This window comes from Neophocaena asiaeorientalis, unplaced genomic scaffold (assembly GCF_003031525.2).
Source record: "Neophocaena asiaeorientalis asiaeorientalis breed wild unplaced genomic scaffold, Neophocaena_asiaeorientalis_V1.1 scaffold70, whole genome shotgun sequence".
Taxonomy (NCBI): domain Eukaryota; kingdom Metazoa; phylum Chordata; class Mammalia; order Artiodactyla; family Phocoenidae; genus Neophocaena; species Neophocaena asiaeorientalis.
Window position 1 is genome coordinate 2,689,677 of NW_020175410.1, and position 22,019 is coordinate 2,711,695.

The 22,019-nt window shown below is 36.1% G+C and overlaps 1 protein-coding gene across 6 annotated transcripts in view; it reads left to right on the forward strand.

The window, feature by feature from the left end:
* The window catches only part of DGKB (diacylglycerol kinase beta), a 639,375-nt gene that overhangs the window by 277,014 nt on the left and 340,342 nt on the right, over positions 1-22,019 (forward strand). The window lies entirely within an intron of this gene.

Here is a 22,019-nt window from a genome sequence, read left to right on the forward strand (position 1 = left end):
TATTTATGCTCTATTAATATAAAGTATGATTTTTTTCTGTCATCACTTTATAGAATATATATTACAATATAGGTATTCTGCAATTACTGTTGAGAACCACAATACAAATACCATTTCTACAGATTACTTCATAATTATACTTCAAGTTAGCATTTTTATATCTTGTAAGCCTACAGTTTAAAAGACAGGAATAATCAGATAATTAGTCTTTGATTACATAGTACTCACCCTGTTCTTAAATGTACTTAAATGGCCAGTAATTACCATGTAATTACAGAGCAATTATTTTAGTGCATTCACACCAGCATATGTAAGGCAGCATGTCAGTGATTTCATCCCCTGTGTTTAGGGATTTATGACTCAGGCATGGAAAGGTCACTGCAGGCTGCCTTGGGGAAGAACTGCCTGAGCGAGTGGGCCATGTTGTGAAGGTGAGAGCAGGTGGCATTGCAGTAGAAAAGCCTATTAAAGTAGTGGTGACTGCTTTTTGAGATTTTTGACATGTATAATAAATACAAATATGTACAGAAAGAGAAAATCCAGAGTTTATATTAACTGTTGAAAATTTTGTAGTCCATCAGTTTGTTCATTTTTGCTAAAGTATCTCTTTTCATTTTACCCAAAGATGCTTTTTGGGAGGCTACTAATAGACCATTTTAAATTACACAGTACAAGGTTCACACACTAAAAATTTCCATCTCACTTTCTTATAGCAAGAAGTTTTAAGTGCCAGCACCTGGCACTCAGCAAAAGATCATAGTTAGCACATTTTCTTTTTATTGAGTTGTTGCATGGCAAGAATTGATAATTTTCCACTTTGAGAGTTAAATAAAAGTTGATGCTTTAAAAATAGCTTTACATGGTTGAATTTCCTACTGAACTATGTATGTAATTCTTTTAATTCTGTAATGCTTTATTTTCTACATGTTTATTTTAATTACAGCCATGTTTGATTAAAAGAAATTGGCATTATTGGTGTTAACAGGGAAAAGTATATCCTAAACCGAACCAAACTTATAACATTTACGGTAATATTGTCCTGCACTTTCTTTGAAACTCCCCAAAGTAATTCAGACAGAGTCAGGCATGTATAAAAATTCCAGGAAAACTTTGAGTTGAAATCCGTTCTAACCTTAATTTGCTGGTGCCAAAAGTTGCTATTTCACCAGCAGTTGTGGATATTTACTTTTATTATTATTTATTTATTTATTTATATTTTATATGTATATATATATATTTTTTGCGGTATGCGGGCTCCTCACTGCTGTGGCCTCTCCCGTTGCGGAGCGCAGACTCAGCGGCCATGGGTCACGGGCCCAGCCGCTCTGCGGCACGTGGGATCCTCCCGGACCGGGGCATGAACCCGTGTCCCCTGCATTGGCAGGCGGACTCTCAACCACTGCGCCACCAGGGAAGCCCTACTTTTATTATTTTTTAATTTTGGCTTTTCTTTCATGGAGACGCTAAAAGCTAAGGTGACTACAAAACAGGAAAAATGTTCCTTGGTTTAAGTCTTAAGTATTCTCTCAGGCTTTATTCTGTTCCCAGTGCTTTTCTTTGTACAGTGGACAATGCTAACCAAACGAGCTTCCTATGTAGTTGTAGAGATGAAATAAATCAACTAGAGATCAATGCTAAGATATGCAAGCATATTCAAGGTAGTTCAAGGCTATCTTTGAACATAAATGCTGAGTATATTTAGAATAAGATAAAGATCCTCAAAAGCCAGATAAATGAATTGAATATGTTATTACTTGTAGGCTTTGTAAATACATAAGAGTAAGTTCAGTTAGCTCTTCAAGTAACCATATTTAACATTATCACTTGATAGTTTAAAAAGGATGGTGGGAGAAACAGGTGAAATGCTAGGTAAGTAAAAAGTCAGTTTATTCATATCAAAGTGTGTGTGTGTATTTACCAGTGACCAATTTTGGCTTTTATGTATGAAGGTTTAAAATTCATTCCTTTTCTGTGATGAACTGTTCTAGATGAAGGTATAGCAAAGCAAATTGATGAAAAATGCATTGCTTGCCATCCTACTATTTCCTGGGCTTTGTAAGCAACTTAGACTTTCAAGCAACAGCTCATTGTGGCGCTCTCTTATAGATCCTCACATTCAGTACACATTACTTGAAATTATTTTGTTTAGAAATGTTTTTAGTCAAAAACCTATTTCTTACCGCAACGCCTTTCTCAAAATTCTTCATTTCTTTTTTTAAATTTTATTTCTTTTTTTGGCTCCACTGGGTCTTCGTTGCTGTGCGCGGGCTCTCTCTAGTTGCGGCGAGCAGGGGCTACTCTTCGTTGCTGCGCGCGGGCTTCTCATTGCAGTGGCTTCTCTTGCGTGCAGAGCACAGGCTCTGGGCGCTGTCTTCAGTAGCTGTGGCACGCAGACCCAGCAGTTGCGGCTCGCAGGCTGTATAGCACAGGCTCAGCAGCTGTGGCACATGGGCTCAGTTGCTCTGTCGCATGTGGGATCTTCCCGGACCAGGGCTCGAACCCGTGTCCCTTGCATTGGCAGGCAGATTCTTAACCACTGTACCACCAGGGAAGCCCCTTCATTTCTTATTCTTGTTTAACTCTTGCTATTTTTTGAGTTATAATCCTTTGGTAGTAATTAGAATTTAGGTAGATGCAAAGCAATATGCACCTTAAAGCATTGGTTCTCAACAGCGGGTAATTTTGTCTCCCCAGGGACATCTGGCAATGTCTGGAGACATTTTTGGTTATCATAGACTTGGTAGGAGGGGTATTACTGACATCTATTAAGTAGAAACCATGGATGTTCCTAAATATCCAACAATACAATATCTACAGTATCTTCACTGTAGAGGGCTGTAGACAGCCCTCTATAATCTCTTAGAAATGGTTGTGCTGTTTGTGTTCATGGTAGGACCACCAAACCAGAGATAATGTTAAAACTATGTTATCACACACCATTGTAAAGCAATTATACTCCAATAAAGATGTTAAAAAAAAAAAGGAAAAAGAAAAACAAAGTAGCCATAGTAAAAAAAAAAAAAAAAAAAAAAATTAACTTTTTACTCTGGAAACGTTCAACTACACCACAAAATGGAGAGAAGAGTAAAATGAAGGTTATGTACATTTAAGCAGCTTCAGTAATTATCAAAGTCTTGCCAATCTTTATTTTACCGGTAAATATTTTAGTATGTGTCTCTAACTGCTAAAGGCATTATTATACAGTTACCATACATTTATCATATCTAACAAAATTAACAATAATTCCTTAATATTTTAACAATCCTAATAGGAAACAGATGGCACCATTCAAATTGGGATAATTGAAAGTAGAGTTTAATGAATGAACTATTTTGAAATATGTAGGTGGGATCTGGGGATTTCACAAGTAACAAATAGCCTGGCTCATGTTTGGGAAAAGAGTGTTGTTTTTACAATTCCCTTGTCTGGAATTCAGAAAGGAGTGAGAACAGTTACCTACACTCAGAGAAAGAAACTATAACCAATTCACTGGGAATGCTATTTCCCAAGAACATTGGATTTTCTTTTTTTCAAACTTAAATTTAAACTGCTAGTGTGTTTCCTAAGAAACTATTTTGGAATATGAAATGCATCTTATATTTTGAATATAACACAATAAATATACAGTACAAAAATTTAATAGACAATCATTTCTCAGCTCTTAATAAATCAGTGTGAGATATTTCCAAAATGGCTATTTGAGGAGGTACACAACAATCGGTTTATTCAGTATCCCTGCATGCCTCCATTCAGAGCTAGGGGATGTAGAGAGAAGGGTAGTTATTACCTCGGGTCTATAATGTCAGATACTTTAATAAATATCTCTATATAGTGTAGTATCAATTTGTTATTAGAGAAATACAGTATAGGTAATACTGCAATCCTTGTTAGTAAGATGAGGAATCTAAAACAGAGAAGGGCTAAATCACCCAGCTAATAGGTAGTAGAATTGGAATTCAAGCGCTGATAAGTCTGACTCTGAAACTCAAGGTCTTTCTACTACAGTATTCAGTGTTTCATATGAAACATATTCAGCAGCAGTTTGATATCTTATGACTCATAATTATTTGCAGAGAACATTTGTATGGAATAATTATATCCAAACAAGATGGCATATGACTGTTTTATTGATATTCTTCATATTACACTATGTTCTAATATATAAACATATTTTGTATGTAGCCTTGTTTTGGAGTGTAGTTTTAACGCAGATATTCTCAGGGATCCTGAGCTTACTGTAAGTAAATCTAACTTCTGGACTGTTAACTGTATAAAGGAAGCAGTTCTTCAGAATAGAGGAATAACCTATTTTTTGTCAATCACGAAGGCTGTACCTGTGACAAACGTGCATGTGGAATGTCTTGTACCAGCTATTAGAAAGACTAATCTCTTCAGTTTAAACAACTTTCATGAACAAGGGAAATGGAAGTCTCTTAGATGGTTTCCATGATACCTTCTATCAAAGGAGATGTTATCAAAATTAAGTGATTTTTAGAGAACTTGTGACTGATAACTTAGTTTTTACCTTCAAATATGTTTTTAAAGAGAATTTATTATTTAGCAAAGAGAGGAAAGGATGTTATCCATTTGATCTGGATTCACAGCTTCCTATTATTGAAGGTTATCTTTTATTTTAGCATCAACAGCTATCGACTATAATAGTTCTGACTCCTTTGGCTCAGGAAGCATAATGAGATAGATGGTATGGGGCTGTTAAAGTTGGGTTTAGATTCAACTTGGTCAAAAACTTTTAGTTCAGATCTGGTCAGTTTTATACTTGTCTCAATTTTTTCTTCTGCACAAAAAGAGGTCGGTTTCTTGATCTTAAAAACGTATTTTATTTTTTAGTAATCCTGTATAAATCAGTCAAAAGTCAATGGATGGCATGACCAAGTGAGGGGTCAATAAATCCTTTCACCCCCAAAACAAGTATAAGGCTGGATAAACTTAATAGCAAACAGTTCTTTGCTCTAGGATTAAACCAAAAATATAAAGCGAAGGGTGCTGATTCATGAAAAATTTGAACTTAAGGCAAGAAAAATTCAAGTCTATCGTATTATTGCCTGGATACGCTATCACTCCCTTCCCCGGCTGTATCAATCTGGTAGTTAAATCAGGAGGGGCCTGCCTTGCTGCCACTGCCAAATGTGGCTCATTTAATTTGAAGTGTTGTCAGTTAAAGTGGTCAGCTCAGTAGCAAATGAACAGGGATGATTTAGTACTTTTCTAAGACTTAGTGTACAAGCCCATATGGCATATGCCGGGCCAGTAGACTGTCCAAAAACTTGACAGAGAAGTATGTGAGGGACAGACATAAAGGGCTTGGTAAACTTAAGTGCATGCTCTTAACAGAATAGTCCTAAGCAACCCACAGTCTCTGGCCTGTAGAGCCTCTGTCTGTGTGGCAGAGATGTCTTAGAGCCTTATAAGAAGTAAAACCCTGAGCAAACTTGTAAACACAGTCTAAAGTTTAAATGTACTATCTGGGTCACAAATAGATCCATCAGCAAAAAATAAAAAACTTAATGGCCGAGGTAGGTGAGGACAAACTTTGACCAAACTTCATTGGAACACTGAGGTATATGATCACGAAGGTGACTATTACAATGCCAGGTTTTAAAAAAAAAACAAACAAGCTGAACGATACATTATAGGACATCATGCATTGCTGGAGAGAGAGATTTCACAGATTTAGTCCAGGCAAGTTAGTTAAACAAACTAGCAAAACAACAATAACAATAGCCTTAAGGACAGAAACGCATAATCCATGATTGTTTTATTATCTAAAAAGTTCAGTATTCAACAAAATTATGAGATGTGCAAAGAAATAAAATGTGGGGCTTCCCTGGTGGTGCAGTGGTTGAGAGTCCGCCTGCCGATGCAGCGGACACGGGTTCGAGCTCCGGTCCGGGAAGATCCCACATGCCGTGGAGCGGCAGGGCCTGTGAGCCATGGCCGCTGAGCCTTCACGTCCGGAGCTTGTGCTCCGCAACGGGAGAGGCCACAACAGGGAAAGGCCCGCGTACCGCAAAAAAAATAATAATAATAAAAAGTGACCCATTCTTAGGGAAAAAAAAGTCAGTAGAGAGTGCCTGAATTTTCCCAGATGTTGAAAATAGTGGACCAAGTTTTTGAAGTAGCTATTATAAATATGTTAAAAAATAAAATAAACTTTAAAGAATTAAAATATATATGAAAATAATGACTCAGTGAATAGATTATATCAAAGGAGAAAAAATTATTTAAAAAGCAGTGGGAATTGTGGAATAGTACAGTAACAAAGATGAAAAATTGACTAGAAGGACTCAATAGCAGATCTATGTAAAAAGAGAAGGAAAAAAGAACCAATGAACATGAAAACAGATGAATGATAATTTTCTAATCTGAATGCACAGAAAGACTGAAGATAAATGAACAGAGTATGAAACTTTTGGGACAATATTACATATACCAATATACAGGTAATAAGAGTCCTAGAAGAAGAGGAAAGGGGCGGGGGGTAATTTGAGATACAGTGGTTGAAAACTCTCGAAACTTGATGAAAAAGAGTAATCTACAGATCCTGGAAATCAACAAATAAGCAAATAAGATAAATACTAAGTGAATCAAACTGAGACATGCCATAATATGTCATACTATTAGAAGACAGTGAAAATCTTGAAAGTAGCAAGAGAGAAACAACTCATACAGGGGAATGACTACAGAAAATGGCTGACATCTGACCAGAAGCAATTAAGATGAAAAGAGTGGAATAATGTATTCAGACTACTGCAAGAAAAAAAACCCGTCAACAAGAGTAATATATTGAGCAATATTATCCTTTAGTAATAAATGTGAATAAAGATCTTTGCAGATAAAGACTGAAAGATTTCATATAGGATTTCTTGCCACACAAAAAGTACTACAGGAAGTCTTTCATGATGAGAGAAAGTGACACCAGTGAATAACTCATTTACAGGAAGAAGTTAAGACTGCTGGAAATGATAAATGTATGAGTAAATATAAAAGTTTCTATAAATTTGTTTTTTCTTGTTCTCTTACTTTAAAATACATAATATGGTATAAAGCAATTATAATTTGGCATTATTATATAGAGAGATTATTGTAGTATATTGATTATAACAATACATATGGCAATAAGAACATAAAATGGAGAGGGGGGAAAAGGAGATATATTGGAGCAAAATTTCTGTATTTTAGCAGAATTAAGTTGAATTAGATTTAGATAAGCTTAGATACATATTGTTATCGCTAAAAAAACCACTGAGAAAAGTATCATTTTTTAAATCAGCAGAGAGGTTAAACTGATACACTGAAAATATTTGTCACAAAATAAGGCAGTAAATGAGAAACAAAAGAGTAAAATGTCATTAGACAAGAAGAAACTAACAAAATAGCAGACATAAATTCAGCCTTATTAATACTTATATTAAATGGGAATGGACTAAATACCCAAATCAAAAAGTAGAGATTGTTAGACTGGATTTTAAAAATCCAATTATATAGGGCTTCCCTGGTGGCGCAGTGGTTAAGAATCCGCCTGCCAATGCAGGGGACATGGGTTCGAGCCCTGGTCTGGGAAGATTGCACATGCGGTGGAGCGGCTAAGCCCGTGAGCCACAACTCTTGAGCCTGAGCTCTAGAGCCTGCGAGCCACAACTACTGAAGCCCGCACGCCTAGAGCCCGTGCTCCGCAACAAGAGAAGCCACTGCAATGAGAACCCTGCGCACTGCAACTAGAGAAAGCCTGTGTGCAGCAACGAAGAGCCAACGCAGCCAAAAATAAATTAAATAAATAAAATTTTTAAAAATCCAATTGTCGGGCTTCCCTGGTGGCACAGTGGTTGAGAGTCCTCCTGCCGATGCAGGGGACACGGGTTCGTGCCCCGGTCCGGGAGGATCCCACGTGCCGCAGAGCGGCTGGGCCCGTGAGCCATGGCCGCTGAGCCTGCGCGTCCAGAGCCTGTGCTCTGCAACGGGAGAGGCCACAACAGTGAGAGGCCTGCGTACCGCAAAAAAAAAAAAAAAAAAAAAAAATCCAATTGTCTATATGTTATATATGAGACTCACATTAAATTCAAATGCACAAATAGGCTACAAGTAAAAGAATAGTAAAAGATATACCATGCAAACAGTAACCATAAGAGAACTGGAGTGTTAAAGATGACAAATGGCAGTACATCAGGACTATGTAAGACTTAAAACTGTACATGCGCCCTTGGAATACAGGATGTAAATGTGCATGCACTTCTAAATGTATAGAACCCCTATATATATGAAGCAAGAACTGAAAGATTAAAAGAAGAAATGAAAACTTTAACAACATTGCCTGGATTTTTCGATACTTCACTCTTCGTAATTTATAGGAAAACTAGACAGAAAATAGCAACGATATAGGAGTCTTCAACAGCACTGTCAACCAACTATGTTAAATTGGCATATAGAGAACACTCCACCAAATGACTGCAGAATACACATTCTGTTCACTCACTCACACTCACGGAACATTTTACAGTAGAAACAGTTTGCTGTTCTGCAAAACAAGTCTCAATGAATGTAAAAATATTGACATACAAGGCGTTGCTTTGACCACAGCAAAATTATATTAAAAATCTACAACAGAAGGAAATCTGGGATAACCCCAAATAGTGGAAATTAAACGAGATACTTCTAATCATACATGATCAAAGGAAAAAATCCCAAAGAAAATTTAAAATATTTTTAACTGAATGAAAATAAACCCCCAGCATATGAAAACTTATAGGATGTAGCTAAAGCAGTGTTTAGAAGGGAATTTATAGATTTAAATGCCTATATTAGAAGAGATGTCTCAAATCAATAACGTAAGTTTCCACCATAAGAAACCAAACTAAATCCAAAGCAAACAGAAGGAATGAAATAATAAATATTGGAGCAGAAATCAATGAAATAGAAGATAGAAAAGTAATAGAAAAAAATCAGTGAAACCAATCAAAGATTTAGTCTCTGATAAAATGAACAAAACTGATGAAATCTAGCTAGACCAAAAAAATATGAGAAAAGATACAAGTTACCAAAATCCAGAATAATAACTAAAAATATAGAGGAAAACTGGTGAACATCTTTGTGACTTTGGGTTAGGCAAAGTGTACTTAGACACAGTAGTGAAAGCATGACCCATGAACTAAAAATTGATAAATTGGAGTCTAATAAGAGTAAAAATGCTTGTGCTTTAAAAGACACCATTAAAAAAATAAAAAGACAAGCTATAGTGGGGAAAATATTTGTAAATCATATGTCTGATAAATGACTTTTATCCATATAATATAAATAACATCCAAGAATAATAAGACAACTCCATTTATAAAATGGACAAATGACTTGAATAGACATTTCACCAAAAAAGCTATTTTTAAAAGCTAATAAGCAGATGAAGAACACAACATGATTAATCTTTAGGAAAATGCAAAGTAAAGTTCCAGTAATACACTGCTGCATACCTACTAGGACGTCTGTAATCAAAAGCCAGATAATACTAAGTGATGGAGGGAATATGCAAAACCCGAAACCCTCATTAATTTCTGATGGGTTATGTGAATCAGCCACTTTCCAAAAGTTAGGCAGTTTCTTAAAAATTTAATTCATTCAAGAGAAATGAAAAGTTATGTCCATGTAAATACTTGTATTGATGTTTACTTCAGTAACGTTTAAAAATTTTAATGGAATCTTACGATTTGTTACTTTTCTTTAAAAAAGAAGATAGGACAATGTACATCAGGGTAGCAGCAGCAGCAGCACCATCACCTGGGAACTTGTTGGAAATGCAAATTATCAGACCTTTACCCCAGACCTACTGAATCAGAAACTTCGGGCAACGGATGCAGCAATCTGCCTTTTTAACAAGGCTTCTAGGTGATTCTGCTACATGCTAAAATTTGGGAGCCATATACCTTCATAGTCCAACAGTAGTGTGGTTGTCTCTCTCTTTGGGAAAAAATTCTTACCTCCTGAGTCCCCTCAACCCCAAATGCTATTTTTAGTTGTTTTTTTTTTTTTAAGTTTTAAAGTGCAAACACTTTTTAAACAGAAGTATTACGTATAAAATTCAAATTTCGTGTTTCTCTTGGAAAATCACAAGATGAGGCAGTACTCCTCTGGTCTTCCCTACATGGCAGTATTGAGCTGGAGGAGATTCTGTGTATCCCTTGAGACAAAATGGGCTCTTCAGTGTGCATGTGTCCCACACAGCTTTCTTCATGCATCTTCATTATCTGCATGGCCCATTTGGGTCTAATTTGTTTACTCTTGATCTTCAATTAAAACCCAAACTACTTGAGTGCAAATTACAGATTTTGGAAAGTACATTGGATTCTCCAAGTATGCAAGAAAGTATTTTTAAGATAGTACTGTTATAATGGTTCTGGAAGAATATGTAGAGTTTGATTTTTATAGCTGTATTTTCAGTTAGTTTAGTGACTTTGTTCAAATTATGTGCTCTTTGCGGGGAGGATTACTTTTTGTTTTATGTCCCGGGAATCTCAATAATAGTTTACTTATTCCTAGAGTGGATAGATTGTTCTTTACTTGTGTTGTAAAACAATTGGTTTTGCCTTTAAAAAAAATAGGACTTCTGTGATAGCAATTTGAAATGAGAAATCTTCTTACATTTCTGCAATAACCATGTCATTTATTTATAATCTAAGTAGCTTTAAGAAAAATAGCCAAGGTAATTATTCAAAGAATTTAGTGATAAAGTTCTTATTTCTAGATGAAAAGGCAGAAGGTTGAGATGTTGCACAGATTGTAGCAATGCTGTGTGAATACTTTGGTATTAGACACTTGAAATGTGAAATTTATTGATTTTTTCCCTCTCCCCCATTCATACATTTTTTGATAAAGTGCCTAAGTCCTTTTTGAAAACAGTGATATTCTAGTTAATAGACTAATGAAAAGATAGTTTAATAACTTTAAATTATTAAACATGTTAGCTTGTTTGAATCAATTTCTGGTTTGTTCATAATAATGGGTGTGGGGTGGGGGGGAGTGTCTGATCTGCCCGTCAGGAGCACCTAAGAGACAATCCATCTCAAAGCAAACAGCTCCCTTCCGTATTTTGAGATCTTGAACACTGCCACTGCTGATTTCATTATTCTCCTGGCAAATAGTCACAGAATCTGCTATAATCAATTTCCTCAAAGATGTTGAATAATTTTCCTGAAATTGCTAATGAAATAGAAAAAAATGAAACAATATATTCATGTCATAATGAGTGTTCCCATTTTTAATTTTTGTTACCTGATTTTAATATTTTAACTGACTTTATAATGTTCTAAACATGAGAACCATTAGTTAAGAAAGCTTTATTGTTGAGGGAATGTCCCACCTCTGAGTGGGAAGTTAGTAGCACCTTTCTTGTAAAGTTGTAGTAAAAATTAATTCAGAGCATTCTTTTTATTACTATACTTAATACAGGGTAAAATTAAAAATAGGTTCATTTGATTAAAAAAAATAGCTCAATATTTTAATATCTTTGAGATTCTGATAAGCATGTTTTGCTCATAAATATTTAATTACTTGTTTTATAATTAGATTACCAATCCATAATACATTTTATATTCAGATATTTAAATAAAAGATTACTTGCAGTTACAATCAAATTCTGTGGAGTGCAAGTAATAGTTGGAAATATCCATACATTGTTCAAATAATGCAGTTGATAGTTCTACTTGTGTATAGCTTTTAAGAAAGTCAAGTTAATGTCCTATTTTTTAAGTTATTTTCAGGTGGGAATGTGATCCTTACATATTTTCATTTGTCAATTCTGAACTAAAATTTTTGAATTTTGGAAAACAGCTTTTTTTTACGGTGGGTGGGTACCTGCATAATTTTAAAAGATCAAAGTTTGGTTTATGATTTACATCACAATTTAGAAAAATGTTTTAGGAGTATTTCATTGGCTAGAACTAAAAAGCGTGATTTAAATAGCATCTGAAATATAATCAGTTCTCATGTTAATTAGTAGGGTTTTCATTGGCGCTTTTATACATTTAACATTTATAATTTATCTCATGAGTTTAAAAGATTTTAATTTGCCTTGTAAAGAAATGAAACTTTAAAACAAGAATCAGATTACTCTTTGGTAATTAACTGCCTAGAAATGTCTGTAGCTCAAAAGCAGAACCAACAAATTTAGGCACAAAATAGCAGGTAGAACATTTTAACCACTAGTAATCAGTGGAACATAGTAACTGCATAGAGGACTTTTATATTTAGAAAATCATCCATATGTTCACCATTTTAGTTTCATTCTAACACTCTTTTATTAAATGAAACATTATGCCACGTCTCAAGGAGTATACAAAGATGAACATGTAGTTCTACCTGTAAAAACAGTTACAACCTAGTAAAAAAATGTATTTCAATATAAAATTTTGACAACACTCATGATAAAAAATTGGCATTCAACTATAGTGTTTAAAATCCAGTAGGTATGTTGAAAAAAATCTTGTTTTAGTAAAACCATTGTGTTGGTATAATTATTTGTCCTAACTGCTTCCAGAATTAGACTGTGTGACTGTGTCTTTAAAGTGAATAAATTCTCAAAAAACGTCCCCTCATGCTCACAGAGCTAATTCATTTTGTTATTTTTTTAGTGAGAAAGTGAAAATTATACAACAAATTTGCATTCAGTAAAAGCAGAATAAGCTGTTGACATAAATATGATTGCTCTAAATGGACACAGGCATCTACTATGTCCTATAGAGATTTAAAAAAATGTTTTTTAGTTTTATTCTTAATTGCATGTAATACCCCCAAATGTGGTCAAACCTACTTAATACATGTAGAAGATAGAATAATAAAGTATGGATTCTGTCTTAATCACTTTGCTCTATTAAATATTAAAGGTCTGTTATTAATAGCACTTTTGTAATGGATGACATTTTCTACCTTGAATGAAAATCTCATCTCCTTTCATGTATTCATTGCAGAAGTTATATAATCTTTTCAATTCTGAATCTTGTACCAAAGGAATTTTCTTTTGGCTACGTACTGTATTTTCTTTGTATTCAATAACTGCCCCAGTTCTTGACATGTAATAAATGCTCAACAGTTACTTGGTGAATGCATAAATGGCCATATGATTGAATGATGGAAGGAATAAAAAAGAATAAATGAATTGTCACAGAGCAAAATCTCTTTGTTTAGTTCAAATAAGCTGTTTTCAGGTTTTGGTGTGTAAACTTCTGCTGTCAGGGAGATTTTATGATTTGTGGTCTTTCAGAACCTCTGTAATGGTTAGCTGTGTTATAATTGAGTTCTGCAATATATTAATGGACAGGGAGTCTCTTAATTACATTTAGTAGGGAAAATTGACGAAACAGTAAGTTTTTACCAGTTGTATACCTTAATTGTAATTTGAGAAATCTGTAAAGTACTCTACTAGATTCTTTGTTTGAGGAATGGCTGTAAGCCACTTTCTAAAATCTGAGCTATCTATAGGAATGTTTTAAGACAAATTAAAAATAAAAGAAACTGAGTTTTCAGGGTGAAATTTTAGAAGATTCAAGCAACCTTAGGGCATTCTAATCCTATCTCATATCCAAGTAAACTTCAAGAGTAAACCTATTTCTTAACATTTTAGTATCTTTCAAGAAAAACAAATTTATGATTGCAAAAACTTTACTCTCTGGGTAGGCTCTGAATATATGTCACTTATACAAATCCTCTTTGGTAATCAAATGTAGCCAAATAATTCCATCTTGTAGGAAAATAAGGATTAAAGTAGACTTCTCAAACACCAGTTTCTGTGACTATGTTTGATGTTCTGCAAACGTGAATGTGTTACACTGGAAGTATGTATTCATTATTTGGTAAACAAAATACTCTATAGACAATGGACATAAATTGACCTGGAATCAAGATTCAAACAATAGTGAAGTGTCTAATCATAGAAGAGACTAAATGTGTGTACTATATGCTATGGAATTTAAGAAAATTATGGAAATGTAACATGATTTAACCAGCCACTTAGAAAGGACAATTTATTTTCTCCATTCTCCTTTGAAATCTTGCACTTACATGCTAGTAGTCATTTAATAAATGGTCTCTTGAAAATTGAATATAATATTCCTATTCACATCTTTAACTCTAAAAGTTAAATAAATGAACTAGTTCAACTCTGTAAAATGGCAGGATGATAGGATAATAACAATAGCACTGGATTTGGGCTCAAGAGACCTGAGTTAAATATATTACTCACTCACTCTGAACATATTAAATAGGTTATCTAGGTCCTGAATTAATTTTCTATTTTCAACCTCAAGAAGTTCAGTATCAACTTATTTAATAGATGTTCTCTCTGAAACCAATTTAATAGGAATTGTCCTTAGTACAGCTTATGAGTAAGGTGAAGGGATTCTGGGGGTCTTTCCCACTAGGTCCTGAGGGCCTTTGCTGCAATAATTACACCTCATCTATCCCCCAAATCCAAAGTCTTCTGTTCTATTTTCCCTAATAAAACATTTTCCTTCTAACAGGCACCTTCAGGAGATAAAATAGCTTAACCTAACTAAGTGGCAATAATTTAAGAAATTTCAGGCAAACTGCCAAGGCAGCAGGGAAGGCATTCTGTAAGTGGGTGATCCATTTAAAGATCCTCAAATCACGGACTGTCCATTTCTTGTGCTCACAGGTCCAATCCTGATAATAAAGTTGACTGGTTTTAAAACAATACAGTTTTGATCACACAGACATAAGGGTCAAAGATGAGTATTTAACAGCCACCATTTGGAGCCTGCTGTGCAGTCTTTGGTCCTAGCATGTAGTTTAGTGACATTTGTCTTCTGTTTTTATTGCACAGTATATATGAATAAAGCCAAGATACACTTTTTCCATTTATTTAAAACTGATTTAGTTAGAAACAGTTTTTTTTTTTTAAACGTCTTGCCTATTTGTCTTTTGAAGAGTCACCTGGGTAATGACAAAAGATTGAACACCAAGCTTTGTGGAGTTATTGCCTTGTAGCTATCCTCAGCAGCCAAAGGTGGCTTTAAAAAATATTTTATAAAATTAATCTGTCAGTGCTAGATTATTGTTGACAAATCTGCGTGTCTGTAAGTATGTACTGTAAGCTTAGGATGGACAAGTGTTTGGACTTACATGTCTGGGAATTATGCCATCAGTACCCACAGTTGATTCACATGTTTTTTTTGGCTCTTTCCCCCATACCATCTGTGTGTTTGGCATTCTGCCTGCTTGCAAGTTGGTCAGACCTGTGCCAACATAATGGAATGTAGATAGATGGTACGTAGAATGCTGCAAAATGTAGCATTTTAAAGAGGAAAACTTACTTCAGGGGGTACCACGTTGGTTCAACATATGGCCTTCTGTGGATACCTGAGGAGAAAGGGTGAACAAAGACATGGAATCCACAGATACTCCCAAATGGCATCAAGAATAAGAACACTGTGAAAATCTCTATGCAAGTACAAAATGAAAACATCCTCACACACCTCATGGCTTGACATATTTAACATTAAGTCATATGTGGATTCTCCATGAAAATGCTGATTAGTAATAGACCATTTTACATGGCACATTTAATATTTCAGGAGCATCTCTTAACAGTATGCTCAGGAGAGTTACGTATTCCATTAAAATTGCAACGTTCCTTGGAGAAAATATCAGAGCTTAAATGCTTACGTTTTGAGGGCCAGAGAATAAGATGCTAGGTTTTGGAATTGTCATGAAAAGCACTGACTGATCTTAATTTTTTATGTCAGTGAGTGAGAATTTTAATATTATATAGTTTGAATTAAGCATGTTATGCTAGGTTATGCTGCAAGAAAAAAAACAAGCCTTTAAATCTCTATGGCTTAACCCAGTAGAAGTTATACCTTGTCCATGGGTTAGATAGTTGTCCTCTAAATAGCCCAGGTACTTGCAGCCAGTACCTGTGCTATATTGTAAGTACAGTGTCACCTTGGCAGCATCCAGCGTACAGATGGAGTGGGAAACAGGGCAAAAAGAAGGAATCCTGGACAGGTAACTACTCCTGGTTACAGGTGATACTTATTACCCCTGTTTCCTCCAGTTACAATCTACTGGCCAGAACTAGTCAATGGTTAAGCTGCTAGGAAATACAGAAGAGAACAGAATATCAAGGAATATCAACAGCCACTTCTATAGCAGAGGATGTCAGCACTGAATCTTTTTTGTGTGGAAAATCCAAGGGAGTAATGATGTTCCTACCCATTCACCTACTAACAGAATCTTGAATTTTCAGGTACCCTAGGCATCCCAGGTGTGATCTACTCAGAGGTCTGTGTATTGGACTTCTAATTCTGTGTTTCCAGTACCTTGCACAGCCTATGGCATATCTTTGTTTTGTGAATGAATGAAATCTGAACTCCTGTTTTACTAATCAGAAGCGATTAAGTGATTCTCATAAATTCCCAGACTTAAGCAGATCTTCTGACTCCCGGTGTCACGCTGTGTCAATATAGGGACACTTTATTTGCATATTTTCTACCTTTTTTTTTTTTTTTGCGTAAATGTTTTGAGACTAGAGGACATACTTGTTCCCTTTAAAAAGTTTAAAAAACGATTAAGTAGTAGTTTTTGACTGTAGGAGTTTGCCGTTTTGCCTCCCCAAAATGTACTTTGCGTGGAGGTCTGGACTTGCTCTGAGCATGCTCTGTGGAGTCAGGACAGCATCCGTCCTGTGGTGAGTTTACATTTATTGGTTTGGGGAAGGCCTGGAATTTTGTTCTTCCCTAATAAGAGGATTCTGCCAAAATCTTTATTCCGAGTTACCAGGAAGTGTGGTTAGTCATAGCGTTAGTGCACACTGTAAGCTAGAGAATATGCGTTTAATAATGCCATAGGTCCTGCCTTGTAGTACTTACACTTGAAAATATGATGCAGGCCTACAGAAGTATCTGGCTGTAGCTCAAAGCGAAAGCATTTTAAATCACATTACTGGCAGGGGAAGAATGTTGCTCTGTCTTTAGAATCAGCAGTAAAGAGATCTAGAAATTAAACAAGTACACTGCAGATCAGAGAGAGGATAGAGAATTTATATGAGGACATTGTAAAGAAGCAAATAAACTGGGGTTTTGAGCTTCATTCACATTTGTACTTCACCAGCACTTTTCTATTTCCATATCTTCTTGAGGAAGATCTGCTAAAGATTTGTTTTGTTTCAAGAAGAGGAAGAGGCTAAAGGACATTAAATCAAACTCCAAGGCAAATAATTATATACGTATACATTTAGGAGGCAATTTTTTTTTTTTTGCAGTATGCGGGCCTCTCACTGTTGTGGCCTCTCCCGTTGCGGAGCACAGGCTCCGGACGCGCAGGCTCAGTGGCCATGGCTCACGGGCCCAGCCGCTCTGCGGCATATGGGATCCCCCCGGACCGGGGCACGAACCCGTGTCCCCTGCATCGGCAGGCGGACCTCCAACCACTGCGCCACCAGGGAAGCCCTGGGAGGCAATTTTAAACTGATTTTTGGAGGTGGAAGTTGGAAAACGTGGACTAAGCTTTTTTTTTTTTTTTTTTCCAGATGTTGGGGGTAGGAGTTTATTAATTAATTTATTTATTTTTGCTGTGTTGGGTCTTCGTTTCTGTGCGAGGGCTTTCTCTAGTTGTGGCAAGCGGGGGCCACTCTTCATCGCGGTGCGCGGGCCTCTCACTATTGCGGCCTCTCTCGTTGTGGAGCACAGGCTCCAGACACACAGGCTCAGTAGTTGTGGCTCACGGGCCTAGTCTCTCTGCGGCACGCGGGATCCTCCCAGACCAGGGCTCGAACCCGTGTGCCCTGGATTAGCAGGTAGACTCTCAACCACTGCGCCACCAGGGAAGCCCCGAGGACTAAGCATTTTTAACATCTTCACAAAGGCAGTGAACTTGTGACAAGTAGAAGGTAGTCTGCAGGGTAAGGGAGGATGAGGATGAGAGTGGGAAATAAGGTTAGGCAATCCTGAAACAAAATGAAACCAAAAAAATTGAGTACATGAAATAAATAGTTGACCAGTTCAAAACATGGGATATTATTTCTGAGCTCTATGCTTTGACTGCAGCAGGGGGTAAAAGAAGAACATTGGAGAGCTTTACTGTAATGTGAAGGCTTGTTTTCTGCTTCTGACCTTTAGAGAGTAACAGGTATTGAATTCAAGTTCTTGTTACCTTGAGGATTTGAAAAAGTTTTAGCATGTTCAAGGGGCGATTACATACAGAATTAACTAACTTACACTGATGCACTTTATCTAGTTTGTTAGGTTGAAAGAAATTTAGTTTGCTGTGACATGTAAACTAGTGTAGCTACAGTCAAATCTTGGAAATTATTCACTACAATACTTGCAAGGAAGAGTCTTTCAATAAAAATCAATTTCAGTTCAACTATAAACGTTTTCTGAGAATCATGTCTTTCTCTGTTTGCTTTAAAAGAAACAGTACTTTTTGGTGATGCTTTTGTTTTCATATAGTGACAACTTATTGATGCATGTGACTACTTGCTTTTGGAATATTTGTTCACTTTAAAAACAGTAATGGAAGAGTACTTAAAATTTTATAGTACATTAGTAATCACACATCTCAAATAGATGAATGATACCCTGTGAATCACAAGGAGAAAGCTATAGGGGAAAAAAGTCAACAAGTTCATTTCTAGACACCTCTTAGCTATAAACCTCTAAGCACTCTTCATTTGTCAATACCGAACTTTAATGAGTCCGGATAAGAAGCTAGTCAATGGATATCCATTTAGCTGGAGATAATCTGAACTCCAGCTGATTGTCCTAGCAGCTGTGTGACTTCATTACCATTAGAAAGGCATACAGCCAAGCCAGCTGGTGCCCAAACCGGCTACTCAATACACAGAGCGTATCTATTTGTTGGTTTACATATCAGAATTACACAGGCTCCATGAAAAGTTTGGAGTATGAAATAGAATCTGCATAAAGATTTAATTTAAAGGGCTTATCATTACTATGCCAAGTACAGCTAGTTTATTTTGTTTCTGCTACGATACAGTGTATTGTGGTTGTTTTTGGTTCTTCCATAAATGCAGCCTACATGCAGAATTTGTATTTAGATACCAAACATAACTGCACATCATAATTTCCCAGTTAAGAAAACATCTTTTGGGTTGTTTGCTTTAGTGCTTACAACAGTGCATTTTCATTTTTTTAAGGCAGCTTTAATAGAAAACAGTTGCAGGAACGTATTAATAGCTAGTTTAGCTTCCATCTGTCCCCTCCTTTCCATCCCCAATTCCACTGTCTAGATCAGGCTTCTGGTGGCTCTCCTTTGCACTTTTGCAAAGGTTTTCTAACTCGATCTGCTCTCTAGTCTCTCACCGCTTTATGTTACTATTAGAAAATTGTCTTGACTCTCATCCTCATTGCACAGAACAGTGTTTATAGTATAGTCTCTGGACCAGAAACATCTGGAGTGCAGATTTTAACCCCATTCCAGATCTCCTGAATAAATCTAAGAGATGATCTTATTTATATTAATCTTTGAAAATCACTCTATAATAAGAATACCGCAGGTAATTCTTCCTTAAAATGTACTCCCAATTTAATAAGATGATTAACACTTTTGCTTAAGTAAAAATGAGTCAAAATATAGATCGTAAGTTCAAAGTATGTGACAAATCAGTATATGTAAGTAATCCATGCAGTGTTATAGTAGAGAGCAAGAGGTTTGTTAATCTCCTCTTAAGGGTAACACAATATACAAGGATGGATCAGTTCCTGGAGGAGATAGTCACACAAATATGGAGTTTGTGCAAGCATGCAGATGTTTCTAAAGCAAGGACTAACAACAACATACAGTCACTTACATAAATTAAATCCTGGAGAGGCACAAAATCACAAGGGGAAAAAAAGACAGGAACTTAATTGCTGGAGTGAAAGTAAAAAATCAAAAGAACAGCACAAACCCTTTGAAATCTTAAGCTGTCTAGTGGTGCTTTCATTGATTCTAGTTTTCTATAAGTAAACTGATCCTTGAAGGGAAGATTGGAGTTCAAGCTGAGGGTAGTAGAAAGTTCTTAAGTGAAGGAGAAAGGAAGTCTGAGAGTCAGAATACTAGGTAAGGTTTTTCAAAGATGGTAGGAATTGTGCTGGGCTTTGAATGATAAGTACAGGTACCAAGAGGGTTTTTGCAGTTGGGATGCACTTTGATGGGAGCAGTGGTATAGGTCGTATCATATTTTCAAGGACTGTGTATTGGCATTTTAACTGCAATTATAAAACCCAAGACAATGGAAACCAAACTTTGAATTAAGTTGTCAATCTAATGTCAATTTTTATGATCTTTTTATTTCTGTCAACTGCATTTAAGGCTCCAACTTTTATAAATTGCATTGTAGTGCCCGAAAAAACAACTGTTACCAAAAGTATTTCAGAATTGTAAGTGAATACTATAGGTGTGTTTGGCTTGAGTTATTTATTGTTGTGTAACACACTACTTCAGACTGTAAGGACTTAAAATGACAATTTTATCTTACAGTTTTGTAGGGCAGGGATTTGGAAAGTGATCAGTGGGTGATTTATCTCTGATTCATGAACATTAGCTCTGGCAGCTGGGGCTGGAGGATCCAATTACAAAACAGTTTCTTCACCCCATGTCTGGTACCTTGGTACTTGACTTTTCTCTCTCCCTCCAGGATGCTTGACTTATCTCTCTCCCTTCAGGGTGGGAAGGCCTCTTCTCTCACTTCTCACATCATGGAGGTCTCAAGTTAGTTGAGCTTCTTACTTGGAGGTTGGGTGGGTCCCCTGGAAAGCACACATTTCAGAAACAGCTTTCCAAGAGACAAAGGTGGAAGCTTCAAGGCCTAGATTGTCACTTCCACTGCATTCTGTCAGTTAGGCCAAGGTTCAGAAAGATGGAAATAGACTGTACCTTTCATTGGGGTATGACATGTGATCAGATAGGCATAGAATCTATTGACAACTGCTATTGAGAGAAGCTGCAGCATTCACCCTCTCCCCCCCCAACAAATTTATGGCCATATCACACACAAAATATACTATCTCCCAAGACCCTCAAAAACCTCATCGATTATGACATCAGCTCAAATTCCAGAAGCTTGTTATTTAAATCAGGTGCAGGCATAGATGAGGTTCCTGAGTGTACTTCCTCTAGTACAGCTCCTTGAGTATGATTTATCTTGAAATAAAGATCTATTAACTAAAGAGAAAAATTATCTCTACGCTCTGTACACACCCAACATACAATGGCGTGGGATAATAGGCCATAGACACTTCCATTCAAAAAGTAAGGAAATGCAAAGTACATAGCAGTTACTGGTTCTTAATAATTCTGAAATTCAGCAGAGCACATATTGTCAGTTTCTTGTTTACTACCTAGCTCAGCTTCCTGCAGATGATTCTCTTAACTCTTAGTTCTGCTGTCTGAGACACTATGTCTTTTCCAGAAAAAAATAGCCTATGTTTTCTGTTAAACAGTTTTCTCAGCCTGCTACCTTCCCATATAGTAGGTTGGAGCTTCAACAACTTCTTTTCATTTTGTACTGTCTCTGTCCCCATCAGTCCAATTGGAAGAGTTCCTTTAAAAACTTTTCATGCTTCCTGTGTGTCAAATTATAAATCCACTCCACTAGACAACAGACCATACCCCTATATATCTTCCTGATAGACTTTTCTCTAACTTGGGTTGCCTAAGAGCGTGCTGTGGGAGGATTCCCTTAAGATTCTTAAAATCCCTATTACCTGAAAGTCTATAAAGCAGACTCTTTAGAAGATCCACTAAGCAAGACCTTAAAATTTTTTAGGCCTTAAACAATTTTAGTAACAACTTGGTGATCTTAAGCCTGAGTTCATGTGTTACTTGTAGTGCCTGGATTTTATCTTCTCTCTGAAGCCAGTTCTTGAGAATCTTTTGATGGGAGGGGCTGAAAATGAGAAACAGTTTTTTCAAACCGATCAAGTCCTGGCTCATTAATTTTTTTCTTTAAATTTTGCTTCAAAACTTAAGTTGCTTTGTTATTTGTTCCATCTTTCTCT